Here is a 17444-nt window from a genome sequence, read left to right as displayed (position 1 = left end):
ACACTCAGTCAGCTGCTCCTAAAACATTTGCCTTTCATGATCTTTCTTCTCATGACCAGATGCATAGGCTTAATAATCACCCATCTCTCTCCATCTACTTTCAGTTTTACCCATATCAATCTAGAGTTTACTTTCTTACACTCCCACCACTCCTGTTTCAGGAGTAGTGCTACTCCTTCCCTTGCTCTTGTCCTCTCACTAACCCCTGACTTTACTCCCAGGACATTCCCAAACCACTCTTCTCCTTTACCCCTGAGCTTCGTTTCACTCAGAGCCAAAATATCCAGGTTCCTTTCCTCAAACAAACTATCTATCTCTCCTTTTTTCTCTTCTTGGTTACATTCACACACATATAGACACCCCAATCTGAGCCTTTGAGGAGGATGAGCACTCACCGCGTGACTCCTTCTTCTGTTTCCCCTTTTAGAAAGTTAAAATACAAAGAGGGGAGGGTTTCTAGCCCCCGCTCCCGTCCTCTTTAGTCGCCTTCTCCGACAAGCGGGTAATGCGTGGGAAGTATTCTTTCTCCCCTACCTCCTATCTCCCCGATATATATATATATATATATATATATATATATATATATATATATATATATATATATATATATATATATATATATATATATATATATTCTATGAATAAGCATGTCTTTCAGAAACCAAGCGCAGAGTAGAAAAGGAACATTTTCCAATCCAAACTTCCTTACGAAATCTCCACGGCAGTTTCCCCTAATACTTCACGGTACTTTTTCCTCATCTTTTATCCTTCCTACAGATGAGCCGGAGCGGGAGGTGGATGTGCAGGTGCTTCCTGCTTTGGTCTGCTGTCTCTACCACTATTCATGGGACGCCAGCGCACATGACCCATTTATGAACCATCAATTCTCCCGCTATCAGTTCTTCCAATGCACTTAACCTCATTTTCCTGACCACCAGCGTCTGCCTCATCCTCCCTTCCCTGACCATTTGGAGTACACTGGAAGGGCAGATGAGTGAAGACCTGGTGGTCTATGTCAAGGTCATCTGCAAGAGGACAGTACATGGGAAAGACAGATAACACAAGACCTGATGGTCTATGACAAGGTCATCTGCAAGAGGACAGTACATGGGAAGGACAGGTAACACAAGACCTGATGGTCTATGACGAGGTTATCTGCTGGAGGACAGTGCATGGGAAAGACAGATAACACAAGACCTGATGGTCTATGACGAGGTTATCCACTGGATGACATTACATGGGAAGGACATATAACACAAGACCTGATGGTCTATGACGAGGTTATCTACTGGAAGACAGTACATGGGAAAGACAGATAACACAAGACCTGATGGTCTATGACAAGGTTATCCACTGGATGACAGTACATGGGAAGGACAGATAACACAAGACCTGGTGGTCTATGACGAGGTTATCTACTGGAAGACAGTACATGGGAAGGACAGATAACACAAGACCTGATGGTCTATGACGAGCTTATCTGCTGAAAGGATAATAACAGTACTGGACATTCGTAATCTACCTAAGTGGAGACGGCATACACACACACACACACACACACACACACACACACACACACACACGACAGCGGAAGCCGATATAATACCTGTAGGTCAATGAGAAGGCATCAACATCACGGAAGACAGAAAGTGATAGTTAAAGGGAGGTGAGAGATCTGATTTGGGTTATTTATAGTGTTTGAATCTTTCCTTGATTCCCATTTCCTTAAACACTTGGGATCTTACTCCCTTCTTTCACAAGACCAACATGGTGTTCACGGTGGCAGGTCCACTTGTGGTCTTCTCCAGTGTGTGACTCACTTCTGGTCCACCTTGACATATCTGAAGCACCTGGTGGCGCGTGGAGCAAGGCTTTGCTCACTAAACTTCTTTCCATGCGCTCTTCTGCTTCGCTGTGTTGTGGAAGGCGTAAGGTCTCCTCCCGCTCACTCCACTGCAGCAGCTGTTGATGGGGGAAACTCCAGAGATCCGTCCTATCGTCTACTTTCCAATGTTCTCTCCATCGCTGACCTTTTTGCTGCCTCCAACGTTACTGATTAAGACAATTCCCCACTTCAACCCACTCTCCCTCCCCTCTTCACTCGACCATCCGTTCATTTCCCTCCACTGAGCGTATTTCTTCCCTTAACTCATCGCTCCATAGTGGAACCAGGAGATACGAACGGGTAGGCTTAGCAGTGCAAGAACGGAGTTTCTACCGACATGTCTTTCTAATCCTCACTTATGCCAGTCTACCCCATCTCGGAACACCACAGTTCCACCCCGTACCACTACCAACGTGCTACCCACAACCATACCCTCCACTCTGAGTGGGAAACTCTACGTAATGAACACAGCAAAATCTGATTCTCAAAAGCTTGGCCTGTTCCAAATGTACCGCAGTTATCTATACTGAGAACTGCTCTAAAACACTTACAAGGGTCGTAGTTGCCCCAGTGTGGAGAACACATATCTACAGTAGTTCTATTCATCACTTTTCTGTTAGCCAGAGTGGAATCAAGAGCGCTCCCGCCACGTGATCAACTCTCCTGTTGTCACATTTCTATATACATCCCTCACCACCTGCCGTGATGTTGCTGCCCATACTCTGCTCGACCACTACCCTCCTGAGCTGTGTGTGTGTGTGTGTGTGTGTGTATGTGTGTGTCTGTGTGTGTCTGTGTGTGTGTCTGTGTGTGTCTGTGTGTGTGTCTGTGTGTGTCTGTGTGTGTGTCTGTGTGTGTCTGTGTGTGTGTCTGTGTGTGTGTGTGTGTGTGTGTGTGTGTGTGTGTGTGTGTGTGTGTGTCTGTGCGTGTGTCTGTGTGTGTGTGTGTGTGTGTGTGTGTGTGTGTGTGTGTCTGTGTGTGTCTGTGTGTGTGTCTGTGTGTGTGTCTGTGTGTGTGTCTGTGTGTGTCTGTGTGTGTGTCTGTCTGTGTCTCTGTGTGTGTCTGTGTGTGTGTCTGTGTGTGTCTGTGTGTGTGTCTGTGTGTGTGTCTGTGTGTGTCCTAGCCCCAATAACCTGGACCCATATATCATGCATATGACTGCCTGCTGCTTCCCATAGCTTCTATGTAGAGACGAACCACACGAATATTGACTGCTGTAATGCATCTTTTTTTCCCCGGACAATGATGCTTTACGATCGTCTTCTGTCTTTTCTCCTTGCCAGATCCTTTCTACCTATGAACAGCTCATACACATTCCTCCCGCAGTCTTCATCTTATATCTAGTCATTTTACCTTTCATCCCACATGGTTATGAATGAGGCATGCTTTCATGCTTTTGCCCACTGAATAATATATATATATATATATATATATATATATATATATATATATATATATATATATATATATATGTCCCTGGGGATAGGGGAGAAAGAATACTTCCCACGTATTCCCTGCGTGTCGTAGAAGGCGACTAAAGGGGGAGGGAGCGGGGGGCTGGAAATCTTCCCCTCTCGTTTTTTAATTTTCCAAAACAAGGAACAGAGAAGGGGGCCAGGTGAGGATATTCCCTCCAAGGCCCAGTCCTCTGTTCTTAACGCTACCTCGCTAACGCGGGAAATGGCGAATAGTTTGAAAGAAAGAAAAAGATATATATATATATATATATATATATATATATATATATATATATATATATATATATATATATATATATATATATATATATATATATATTAATATATATATATATATATATTAATATATATATATATATATATATATATATATATATATATATATATATATATATATATATATATATATATCCCTGGGGATGGGGAGAAGGAATACTGCCCCAGGTATTCCCTGAGTGTCGTAAAAGGCGACAAAAAGGGATGGAAGCGGGCTGGGGGCTGGAAATCCTTTCCTGTTTTCTTTTTCCAAAAAAGGAAACAGAGGAGGTGGCCAAGAGAGGATTTTTTTTCCTCTAAGGCTCTGTACTTCGTTCTTGACGCTACCTCGCTAATGAGTGTGTTAGTGGTTTTGATGCACGAGACCGGGTTATAGTGATGGGTGATTTGAATGCAAAGGTGAGTAATGTGGCAGTTGAGGGAATAATTGGTATACATGGGGTGTTCAGTGTTGTAAATGGAAATGGTGAAGAGCTTGTAGATTTATGTGCTGAAAAAGGACTGATGATTGGGAATACCTGGTTTAAAAAGCGAGATATACATAAGTATACTTATGTAAGTAGGAGAGATGGCCAGAGAGCGTTATTGGATTACGTGTTAATCGACAGGCGTGCGAAAGAGAGACTTTTGGATGTTAATGTGCTGAGAGGTGCAACTGGAGGGATGTCTGATCACTATCTTGTGGAGGCTAAGGTGAAGATTTGTATGGGTTTTCAGAAAAGAAGAGTGAATGTTGGGGTGAAGAGGGTGGTGAGAGTAAGTGAGCTTGGGAAGGAGACCTGTGTGAGGAAGTACCAGGAGAGACTGAGTACAGAATGGAAAAAGGTGAGAACAATGGAAGTAAGGGGAGTGGGGGAGGAATGGGATGTATTTAGGGAATCAGTGATGGATTGCGCAAAAGATGCTTGTGGCATGAGAAGAGTGGGAGGTGGGTTGATTAGAAAGGGTAGTGAGTGGTGGGATGAAGAAGTAAGAGTATTAGTGAAAGAGAAGAGAGAGGCATTTGGACGATTTTTGCAGGGAAAAAATGCAATTGAGTGGGAGATGTATAAAAGAAAGAGACAGGAGGTCAAGAGAAAGGTGCAAGAGGTGAAAAAGAGGGCAAATGAGAGTTGGGGTGAGAGAGTATCATTAAATTTTAGGGAGAATAAAAAGATGTTCTGGAAGGAGGTAAATAAAGTGTGTAAGACAAGGGAGCAAATGGGAACTTCAGTGAAGGGCGCAAATGGGGAGGTGATAACAAGTAGTGGTGATGTGAGAAGGAGATGGAGTGAGTATTTTGAAGGTTTGTTGAATGTGTTTGATGATAGAGTGGCAGATATAGGGTGTTTTGGTCGAGGTGGTGTGCAAAGTGAGAGGGTTAGGGAAAATGATTTGGTAAACAGAGAAGAGGTAGTGAAAGCTTTGCGGAAGATGAAAGCCGGCAAGGCAGCAGGTTTAGATGGTATTGCAGTGGAATTTATTAAAAAGGGGGTGACTGTATTGTTGACTGGTTGGTAAGGTTATTTACTGTATGTATGACTCATGGTGAGGTGCCTGAGGATTGGCGGAATGCGTGCATAGTGCCATTGTAAAAAGGCAAAGGGGATAAGAGTGAGTGCTCCAATTACAGAGGTATAAGTTTGTTGAGTATTCCTGGTAAATTATATGGAAGGGTATTGATTGAGAGGGTGAAGGCATGTACAAAGCATCAGATTGGGGAAGAGCAGTGTGGTTTCAGAAGTGGTAGAGGATGTGTGGATCAGGTGTTTGCTTTGAAGAATGTATGTGAGAAATACTTAGAAAAGCAAATGGATTTGTATGTAGCATTTATGGATCTGGAGAAGGCATATGATAGAGTTGATAGAGATGCTCTGTGGAAGGTATTAAGAATATATGGTGTGGGAGGAAAGTTGTTAGAAGCAGTGAAAAGTTTTTATCGAGGATGTAAGGCATGTGTACGTGTAGGAAGAGAGGAAAGTGATTGGTTCTCAGTGAATGTAGGTTTGCGGCAGGGGTATGTGATGTCTCCATGGTTGTTTAATTTGTTTATGGATGGGGTTGTTAGGGAGGTAAATGCAAGAGTTTTGGAAAGAGGGGCAAGTATGAAGTCTGTTAGGGATGAGAGAGCTTGGGAAGTGAGTCAGTTGTTGTTCGCTGATGATACAGCGCTGGTGGCTGATTCATGTGAGAAACTGCAGAAGCTGGTGACTGAGTTTGGTAAAGTGTGTGGAAAAAGAAAGTTAAGAGTGAATGTGAATAAGAGCAAGGTTATTAGGTACAGTAGGGTTGAGGGTCAAGTCAATTGGGAGGTGAGTTTGAATGGAGAAAAACTGGAGGAAGTGAAGTGTTTTAGATATCTGGGAGTGGATCTGGCAGCGGATGGAACCATGGAAGCGGAAGTGGATCATAGGGTGGTGGAGGGGGCGAAAATTCTGGGGGCCTTGAAGAATGTGTGGAAGTCGAGAATATTATCTCGGAAAGCAAAAATGGGTATGTTTGAAGGAATAGTGGTTCCAACAATGTTGTATGGTTGCGAGGCGTGGGCTATGGATAGAGTTGTGCGCAGGAGGATGGATGTGCTGGAAATGAGATGTTTGAGGACAATGTGTGGTGTGAGGTGGTTTGATCGAGTGAGTAACGTAAGGGTAAGAGAGATGTGTGGAAATAAAAAGAGCGTGGTTGACAGAGCAGAAGAGGGTGTTTTGAAGTGGTTTGGGCACATGGAGAGAATGAGTGAGGAAAGATTGACCAAGAGGATATATGTGTCGGAGGTGGAGGGAACGAGGAGAAGAGGGAGACCAAATTGGAGGTGGAAAGATGGAGTGAAAAAGATTTTGTGTGATCGGGGCCTGAACATGCAGGAGGGTGAAAGGAGGGCAAGGAATAGAGTGAATTGGAACGATGTGGTATACCGGGGTTTACGTGCTGTCAGTGGATTGAATCAAGGCATGTGAAGCGTCTGGGGTAAACCATGGAAAGTTGTGTAGGTATGTATATTTGCGTGTGTGGACGTATGTATATGCATGTGTATGGGGGGGGGGGGGTGGGGCCATTTCTTTCGTCTGTTTCCTTGCGCTACCTCGCAAACGCGGGAGACAGCGACAAAGTATAAAAAAAAAAAAATATATATATATATATATATATATATATATATATATATATATATTTATTTATTTATCTATTTATTGTGCTTTGTCGCTGTCTCCCGCGTTAGCCAGGTAGCGCAAGGAAACAGACGAAAGAATGGCCCAACCCACCTACATACACATGTATATACATACACGTCCACACACGCAAATATACATACCTATACATCTCAACGTATACATATACACACACACACACACAGACATATACATATATGCACATGTACATAATGTATACTGTCTGCCTTTATTCATTCCCATCGCCACCCCGGCACACAAGAAATAACAACCCCCTCCCCCCTCATGTGTGCGAGGTAGCGCTTGGAAAAGACAACAAAGGCCACATTCGTTCACACTCAGTCTCTAGCTGTCATGTAATAATGCACAAAAACCACAGCTCCCTTTCCACATCTAGGCCCCACAGAACTTTCCATGGTTTGCCCCAGACGCTTCACATGCCCTGATTCAATCCATTGACAGCACGTCGACCTCGGTATACCACATCGTTCCAATTCATTCTATTCCTTGCACGCCTTTCACCCTCTTGCATGTTCAGGCCCCGATCACTCAAAATCTTTTTCACTCCATCTCTCCACCTCCAATTTCGTCTACCACTTCTCCTCGTTCCCTCCACCTCTGATACATATATCCTCTTGGTCAATCTTTCCTCACTCATTCTCTCCATGTGACCAAACCATTTCAAAACACCCTCTTCTGCTCTCTCAACCACACTCTTTTTATTACCACACATCTCTCTTACCCTATCATTACTTACTCGATCAAACCACCTCACACCACATATTGTCCTCAAACATCTCATTTCCAGCACATCCACCCTCCTCCGCACAACTCGATCTATAACCCACGCCTCGCAACCATATAACATTGTTGGAACCACTATTCCTTCAAACATACCCATTTTTGCTTTCCAAGATAATGTTCTCGACTTCCACACATTCTTCAACGTTCCCAGAACTTTCGCCCCCTCCCCCACCCTATAATTCACTTCCGCTTCCATGGTTCCATCCGCTGCCAAATCCACTCCCAGATATCTAAAACACTTCACTTCCTCCAGTTTTTCTCCATTCAAACTTACATCCCACTTGGCTTGTCCGTCAACCCTACTGTACCTAATAACCTTGCTCTTATTAATATTTACTCTCAGCTTTCTTCTTTCACACACTTTACCAAAGTCAGTCACCAGCTTCTGCAGTTTCTCACCCGAATCAGCCACCAGCGCTCTATCATCAGCGAGCAACTGACTCACTTCCCAAGCTCTCTCATCCACATCAGAATGCATACTTGCCCCTCTTTCCAAAACTCTTGCATTCACCTCCCTAACAACCCCATCCATAAACAAACTAGACAACCATGGAGACATCACGCACCCCTGCCGCAAACCGACATTCATATATATATATATATATATATATATATATATATATATATATATATATATATATATATATATATATATATATATATATATAATATATATATATATATATATATATATATATATATATATATATATATATATATATATATATATATATATATATATATACGTATACGTGATTGTTGTTTCCCGCATGTCCTAGGTAACACCAGGAACTGACTAAGAAAGGCCGCATCAGGGCAATCCATTCTCTAGCTGCCACGTGCAAAGTCCAGAAACCACAGCTACCTATCCACAACCTGGCACCCAACATACCCTTGCATGGCTCACCCTATATATATATATATATATATATATATATATATATATATATATATATATATATATATATATATATATATATTTCTTTTTTTTTTTTTTTTTTTGCTTTGTCGCTGTCTCCCGCGTTTGCGAGGTAGCGCAAGGAAACAGACGAAAGAAATGGCCCAACCCACCCCCATACACATGTATATACATACGTCCACACACGCAAATATACATACTTACACAGCTTTCCATGGTTTACCCCAAACGCTTCACATGCCTTGATTCAATCCATTGACAGCACGTCAACCCCGGTATACCACATCGATCCAATTCACTCTATTCCTTGCCCTCCTTTCACCCTCCTGCATGTTCAGGCCCCGATCACACAAAATCTTTTTCACTCCATCTTTCCACCTCCAATTTGGTCTCCCACTTCTCCTCCTTCCCTCCACCTCCGACACATATATCCTCTTGGTCAATCTTTCCTCATTCTCTCCATGTGCCCAAACCATTTCAAAACACCCTCTTCTGCTCTCTCAACCACGCTCTTCATAATTCCACACATCTCTCTTACCCTTACGTTACTTACTCGATCAAACCACCTCATACCACACATTGTCCTCAAACATCTCATTTTCAGCACATCCATCCTCCTGCGCACAACTCTATCCATAACCCACGCCTCGCAACCATACAACATTGTTGGAACCACTATTCCTTCAAACATACCCATTTTTGCTTTCCGAGATAATGTTCTCGACTTCCACACATTCTTCAAGGCTCCCAGAATTTTCGCCCCCTCCCCCACCCTATGATCCACTTCCACTTCCATGGTTCCATCCGCTGCCAGATCCACTCCCAGATATCTAAAACACTTTACTTCCTCCAGTTTTTCTCCATTCAAACTTACCTCCCAATTGACTTGGCCCTCAACCCTACTGTACCTAATAACCTTGCTCTTATTCACATTTACTCTTAACTTTCTTCTTTCACACACTTTACCAAACTCAGTCACCAGCTTCTGCAGTTTCTCACATGAATCAGCCACCAGCGCTGTATCGTCAGCGAACAACAACTGACTCATTTCCCCAGCTCTCTCATCCACAACAGACTTCATACTTGCCCCTCTTTCCAAAACTCTTACATTCACCTCCCTAACAACCCCATCCATAAAGAAATTAAACAACCATGGAGACATCACACACCCCTGCCGCAAACCTACATTCACTGAGAACCAATCACTTTCCTCTCTTCCTACACGTACACATGCCTTACATCCTCAATAAAAACTTTTCACTGCTTCTAACAACTTGCCTCCCACACCATATATTCTTAATACCTTCCACAGAGCATCTCTATCAACTCTATCATATGCCTTCTCCAGATCCATAAATGCTACATACAAATCCATTTGCTTTTCTAAGTATTTCTCACATACATTCTTCAAAGCAAACACCTGATCCACACATCCTCTACCACTTCTGAAACCACACTGCTCTTCCCCAATCTGATGCTCTGTACATGCCTTCACCCTCTCAATCAATACCCTCCCATATAATTTACCAGGAATACTCAACAAACTTATACCTCTGTAATTTGAGCACTCACTTATCGCTTTCCTCGTCCTTATATATATATATATATATATATATATATATATATATATATATATATATATATATATATTATGGGAGCGGGGGGCTGGAAATCCTCCCCTCTCATTTTTTTTTTAATTTTCCAAAAGAAGGAACAGAGAAGGGGGCCATATGAGGATATTCCCTCAAAGGCCCAGTCCTCTGTTCTTAACGCTACCTCGCTAATGCGGGAAATGGCGAATAGTATGAAAAAAAAAAAAAAAAAAAAATATATATATATATATTTTTTTTTTTTTTTTTTCATACTATTCGCCATTTCCCGCATTAGCGAGGTAGCGTTGAGAACAGAGGACTGGGCCCTTGAGGGAATATCCTCACCTGGGCCCCTTCTCTGTTCCTTCTTTTGGAAAATTAAAAAAAAAATGAGAGGCGAGGATTTCCAGCCCCCCGCTCCCTTCCCTTTTAGTCGCCTTCTACGACATGCAGGGAATACGTGGGAAGTATTCTTTCTCCCCTAACCCCAGGGATAATATATATATATATATATATATATATATATATATATATATATATATATATATATATATATATATATATATATATATATATTTTTTTTTTTTTTTTTTTTTTTTTGCCGCTGTCTCCCGCGATTGCGAGGCAGCGCAAGGAAACAGACGAAAGAAATGGCCCAACCCACCCCCATACACATGCCTTGATTCAATCCACTGACAGCACGTCAACCCCGGTATACCACATCGCTCAAATTCACTCTATTCTTTGCCCTCCTTTCACCCTCCTGCATGTTCAGGCCCCGATCACACAAAATCTTTTTCACTCCATCTTTCCACTTCCAATTTGGTCTCCCTCTTCTCCTCGTTCCCTCCACCTCCGACACATATATCCTCTTGGTCAATCTTTCCTCACTCATTCTCTCCATGTGCCCAAACCATTTCAAAACACCCTCTTCTGCTCTCTCAACCACGCTGTTTTTATTTCCACACATCTCTCTTACCCTTACATTACTTACTCGATCAAACCACCTCATACCACACATTGTCCTCAAACATCTCATTTCCAGCACATCCATCCTCCTGCGCACAACTCTATCCATAGTCCACGCCTCGCAACCATACAACATTGTTGGAACCACTATTCCTTCAAACATACCCATTTTTGCTTTCTGGGATAATGTTCTCGACTTCCACACATTCTTCAAGGCCCCCAGAATTTCGCCCCCTCCCCCACCCTATGATCCACTTCCGCTTCCATGGTTCCATCCGCTACCAGATCCACTCCCAGATATCTAAAACACTTCACTTCCTCCAGTTTTTCTCCATTCAAACTCACCTCCCAATTGACTTGACCCTCAACCCTACTGTACCTAATAACCTTGCTCTTATTCACATTTACTCTTAACTTTCTTCTTCCACACACTTTACCAAACTCAGTCACCAACTTCTGCAGTTTCTCACATGAATCAGCCACCAGCGCTGTATCATCAGCGAACAACAACTGACTCACTTCCCAAGCTCTCTCATCCCCAACAGACTTCATACTTGCCCCTCTTTCCAAAACTCTTGCATTTACCTCCCTAACAACCCCATCCATAAACAAATTAAACAACCATGGAGACATCACACACCCCTGCCGCAAACCTACATTCACTGAGAACCAATCACTTTCCTCTCTTCCTACACGTACACATATATATATATATATATATATTCATATATTCCTTTATACTATTCGCCATCCCCGGGTTAGCGAGGTAGCGCTAAGAACAGAGGTCTGAGCCTTTGAGGAAAATCCTCACTTGGCCCCCTTCTCTGTTCCTTCTTTTGGAAAATCTAAAACAAGAGGGGGAGGGTTTCAAGCCCCCATAACCCCCCCATCCCCCACCCCACCCCGCTTCCTCCCTTCAGTCGCCCTCTACGACACGCAGGGAATACGTGGGAAGTATTTTTTGCCCTATCCCCAGGGATGATATACATACATACATACATACATATATATATATATATATATATATATATATATATATATATATATATATATATATATATATATATATATATATATATATTCTTTTTCTTTTCTTTCAAACTATTCGCCATTTCCCGCATTAGCGAGGTAGCGTTAAGAACAGAGGACTGGGCCTTTGAGGGAATACCCTCACCTGGCCCAATTCTCTGTTCCTTCTTTTGGAAAATTAAGAAAAAAAAAAAAAAAACGAGAGGGGAGGATTTCCAGCCCCCCGCTCCCTCCCCTTTTAGTCGCCTTCTACGACACGCAGGGAATACGTGGGAAGTACTCTTAATCCCCTATCCCCAGGGATAATATATATATATATATATATATATATATATATATATATATATATATATATATATATATATATATATACACACACACACACACACACACACACACATAAGGACAAGGAAAGCGATAAGTTCCCAAGTGCACTTTCGTGTAATAATCACATCACCAGAGGAGGTACAAGAATGAGACGGAAGACGTAGAACAGTCAGTTGATATACAAGGAAGAGACCTAGCTAAGAAGCCACTGGTAAACACGCGTTACCGGATGGTGCGGTTCGGGTCTGGCATCACGCCTGTCATAAAACTTTATTAGTATGTAGACAGGAAAGAGAACCGTCAACAAATTTGGCCTACGACAAAGCTATCCAGTTTGTGTAGACCTTCATTAATATCAAAGTTACAGTTCTACGTGTATTTAATAATAGAAGATTCAATTATATTTCTCGTGGTCACGTTACAACAATCATAATTTTAACGATTACACAAATCACTATTTGTCTCATTTACATAATTCTTAACTGATTAAAAATCACATTGTAATTCATTGTCTTCAGGTTTCTGTATACTAGAGTTGTGGATCGTTTTGCTTAAGAAGTCTTACAATCTTAAAAAAACAGTTACGTTTTAGCAGGAGATCTGAAACATGTAGGATTGTGAGATGTTTTGTCTTAGAGAATGGTGGGGAGTAAATACTAAAAAAGAATCACAGAGTTGGATGTGTATAGTAGAAGGAATGATTGGATGAATGTCGTGGGAGGGTGCGTGATGTTCAGGTTGTTAATTTGTTATGGATGGTTTTAGGGGGAAGCAGAGTTTGATAAGGAAGTATATGTGTGTGGAGGCTAATGTGTCAGTGTGAAACAAGAGTTTCATGAGAAAGCAGAATGGATATTGGCAGTGTGTAAAGCGAATAGGTAAATGGAGAGAAAGATTATTGGTTGCAGTGATGAATGTCGGGTTGTAAGGAGGGTGCGGTGAGTTTCTCTGGATTGTTTCTTAGTTTAATGGAATGGGGTTAGTTGGGGAGGTGAATGAAGAGATTTGGAGAGAGTGGGGCAAGAGAACTTTTTCGGAGAGCAGGGAATGGGTCAGTTGTTGTTGTGACCAGATACAGCACATGTGCTATGGTTCGAAGAAATGCAGAAGTTAGTGATAAGGTTCTTGCACGGAGGTGATATAGTGAAATGAAATGTTAGGCAAGTGCTTATAGTGTCGAGAGTGAGAGAATCATTGGATGTAAGTTTGAAGAGGAAAGCGGAGAACTTTCAAATGGGAGTGTAGACAATGGACCCATGGAAGTGTGAGTCGCAAGGTGGGGGAGGGGCGAAGGTTCTGGAAGAGATGAAGAATGTGTGGAAGGCGAGAACTTTATCTCGGAGAGCAAAAATGGGTATGTTTGAAGGAACAATAGTTCCAACAATATCATATGGTTGCGAGGAATGGGTTATAGATAAGGTTCGTTGCACGGGGGAGGGTGGATATGTTGGAAATGAAATGTTTGAGGACAATATGTGGTGTGAGGTGGTTTAATCGAATAAGTAATGAAAGGGTAAGAGAGATGTATGGTAATAAAAAGTGTGGTTGACAGAGAAGAGGGTGCGTTGAATTGGTTTGCACATAAGGAGAGAATGAAAAAGATTTTGGGCGATCGGGTTCTGAGCATGCAGGATGTGAGAGAAGTGCAAGGAATAAAACGAACTGGAACGATGTGGTATACCGGGGTCGACGTGCTGTCACTGGACTGAGCCAAGGCATGTGAAACGTCTGGGGTAAACCATGGAAATGTCTGTGGGGCCTGGATGTGGATAGTGAGCTGTGGTTTCGGTGCATTACACATGACAGAGACTGTGTGAACGATTGTGGCATTTTTGCCTGTGTTTATGTACATATTTTTATTGATATGTATATGTATATGCATGTATATGTGTGCATGTGCAAGTATATGTGTAAATGAGTGGATGGGTCTTTGTTCTTACCGCTACATCGCTAACGCGGGAAATGGCGTATATGTATATGATAATACAGCGCTGGTGGCTGATTCATGTGAGAAACTGCAGAAGCTGGTGACTGAGTTTGGTAAAGTGTGTGAAAGAAGAAAGTTAAGAGTAAATGTGAATAAGAGCAAGGTTATTAGGTACAGTAGGGTTGAGGGTCAAGTCAATTGGGAGGTGAGTTTGAATGGAGAAAAACTGGAGGAAGTGAAGTGTTTTAGATATCTGGGAGTGGATCTGGCAGCGGATGGAACCATGGAAGTGGAAGTGGATCATAGGGTGGGGGAGGGGGCGAAAATTCTGGGAGCCTTGAAGAATGTGTGGAAGTCGAGAACATTATCTCGGAAAGCAAAAATGGGTATGTTTGAAGGAATAGTGGTTCCAACAATGTTGTATGGTTGCGAGGCGTGGGCTATGGATAGAGTTGTGCGCAGGAGGATGGATGTGCTGGAAATGAGATGTTTGAGGACAATGTGTGGTGTGAGGTGGTTTGATCGAGTAAGTAACGTAAGGGTAAGAGAGATGTGTGGAAATAAAAAGAGCGTGGTTGAGAGAGCAGAAGAGGGTGTTTTGAAATGGTTTGGGCACATGGAGAGAATGAGTGAGGAAAGATTGACCAAGAGGATATATGTGTCGGAGGTGGAGGGAACGAGGAGAAGTGGGAGACCAAATTGGAGGTGGAAAGATGGAGTGAAAAAGATTTTGTGTGATCGGGGCCTGAACATGCAGGAGGGTGAAAGGAGGGCAAGGAATAGAGTGAATTGGAGCGATGTGGTATACCGGGGTTGACGTGCTGTCAGTGGATTGAATCAGGGCATGTGAAACGTCTGGGGTAAACCATGGAAAGCTGTGTAGGTATGTATATTTGCGTGTGTGGACGTATGTATATACATGTGTATGGGGGTGGGTTGGGCCATTTCTTTCGTCTGTTTCCTTGCGCTACCTCGCAAACGCGGGAGACAGCGACAAAGCAAAAAAAAAAAAAAAAAAATATATATATATATATATATACATATATATATATATATATATATATATATATATATATATATATATATATATATATATGTGTGTGTGTGTGTGTGTGTGTGTGTGTGTGTGTGTGTGTGTGTGCGTAGCGGTTAACTGCCGACTAGGATACATTCTTATTATGGGCCGGCCAAAGTCGAGGCCGCACAGATTCGAATCCTGGTCTCATTAATCTGTCAGCCCGGCCCTTCACTCTCCCTTATGGGTTGGTCAATAAAATATCTGAAGAAAAGTACAAGCGGTTTGAGCAGTTATCTTAGAGGCTCTGATTACCTTTCATCAACTGGTTAATTGAACGTTAAGTCAGCGGCCACAAACCCCACAATCGCCAGGTTACGTCGCCATTTCCAGCTACCTGCCGCCTGTGGTTTGTTTACATTCTTTATGTTAGCTGAGACGACACGAGGCAGATGAGGCCCTTATCAAGGCCATCGCATTAACTCTCTCTCTCTCTCTATGTATATATATATATATATATATATATATAGAGAGAGAGAGAGAGAGAGAGAGAGAGAGAGAGAGAGAGAGAGAGAGAGAGAGAGAGAGAGAGATTCGAAGATAAAAAATGAAATATGGTCACGTTATCATTACTAGAAGTCCTTACTAGAGATTATCATTTGATAGCTGATGTTCAGGTAAGATTACCATGAGGGCCCATAGCAATGGTTTAAGTAAAACCCCTTAACTCAGACATTAATGACCCAACTAGGCCAATGGACTGCTAAACATACTTTGATTACTCACTTTCCTGTGGACTAAGGAAAAGCCAATAACCCTCTTACATCTGATACTTAGATAAAATGACATGGGTACACATAACCTGATAATTTAATGTGGGTAAGCATGTAGTTACTATAATCTTAATATCTAACTGGTTGCAACACTGCTAACATAATCATTATGTATGTACGGGTCAGCAGACGTTATCACATTAAATATCTAAAGCTACTCACAGTATCAGATATAATGTGGTATGCATCCTAACACAACTGGTAATAGCAACTAAACATTCTAGTTCATGACTACCACGGACACTTCTTGTTCTCTGGTGCTAACATTTCATCTCCTGGTTCACTTTGCAACACATGTTCTGAGCTGGATTTTTAGTCGCTGGATTGAAGCCGGGTCTCTGAACGCGAGTGTGACTATGGCCAAGAAATGGCCCCTCGTCCTCCACGTCAGGTCGGTCCGTGGTCGCGTTTCCTACAACGGCGCTGGCTCAAGCTGGCCACAAGCACGGCTGTAATATTCTTCTTCCCAGCTTGGACCCTGACTGGTGCCCTACACATGGTCAACTCAAACAGCTACTCACCTCACACAGGATGGACTCGACCAGGATAAACCCACACACCTCGACCCAACCAGGCTGCCCTGTTGGAACTGAAGTTTTCAGTGTCTCTTGTAGACACATTATTGGCTCCCAACCCTCACAGGGGGCGAGCCATGTACAGTGTGTAAAGACACCTATCGTAACATATCGAGGTGCTAGCTTACCGAGATTTCTTAGTGGATGTTGAATGCCATTCCCGTCTCCAAAGAGATAGGATACTCACAAACACACTGACTGACTAAGCCTCGTCTGTGTACTGCGTGACCCGGAATCACGTTGAGTTGCCAAGGTGATCATTTCAGTTTCCCTGGTTAATGACTTCACCGTGTCACTTCTCCACACTCGATACATTTTCGTGGTGTCATTATTTGAAACTGTATTACTGTATGTTCTTATCTGAGCACCGTAAATAGCAAATTTTTGCACATGGCGTAAACCTATATGGGAACTGCTATGGACATGTCCCTCACAATTCACTGCTATAATCAGATTATACCTATAGCTATACTCATGATACCACGGGTTATTTTATGAACTAATTCCTAACATTATTCTTACAATATGATAATTTGTCCCTTACTAGCTAAACAATATCACAAGAATACCCATAATTGGAATCTCTCTCTCTCTCTCTCTCTCTCTCTCTCTCTCTCTCTCTCTCTCTCTCTCTCTCTCTCTCTCTCTCCGAAGGAGGGATGTGGTGGG

At 42.4% G+C, this 17444-nt stretch overlaps 1 protein-coding gene across 1 annotated transcript in view; it reads right to left on the bottom strand.

Moving 5' to 3' along the window:
* Positions 1–16743, bottom strand: part of Duox (dual oxidase) — a 489286-nt gene extending 472543 nt beyond the window's left edge. Inside the window, exon 1 of the mRNA XM_071669735.1 lies at positions 16722–16743. The gene's annotated coding sequence lies outside the window, so the exon portion shown is untranslated. The remainder of the gene's footprint in view (positions 1–16721) is intronic.
* Between the last annotated feature and the right edge of the window lie 701 nt (positions 16744–17444).

This window comes from Panulirus ornatus, chromosome 14, assembly GCF_036320965.1.
Source record: "Panulirus ornatus isolate Po-2019 chromosome 14, ASM3632096v1, whole genome shotgun sequence".
Taxonomy (NCBI): domain Eukaryota; kingdom Metazoa; phylum Arthropoda; class Malacostraca; order Decapoda; family Palinuridae; genus Panulirus; species Panulirus ornatus.
Note: the sequence above shows the minus strand (reverse complement) of the source record. Positions and strands in the feature narration are given on the sequence as shown.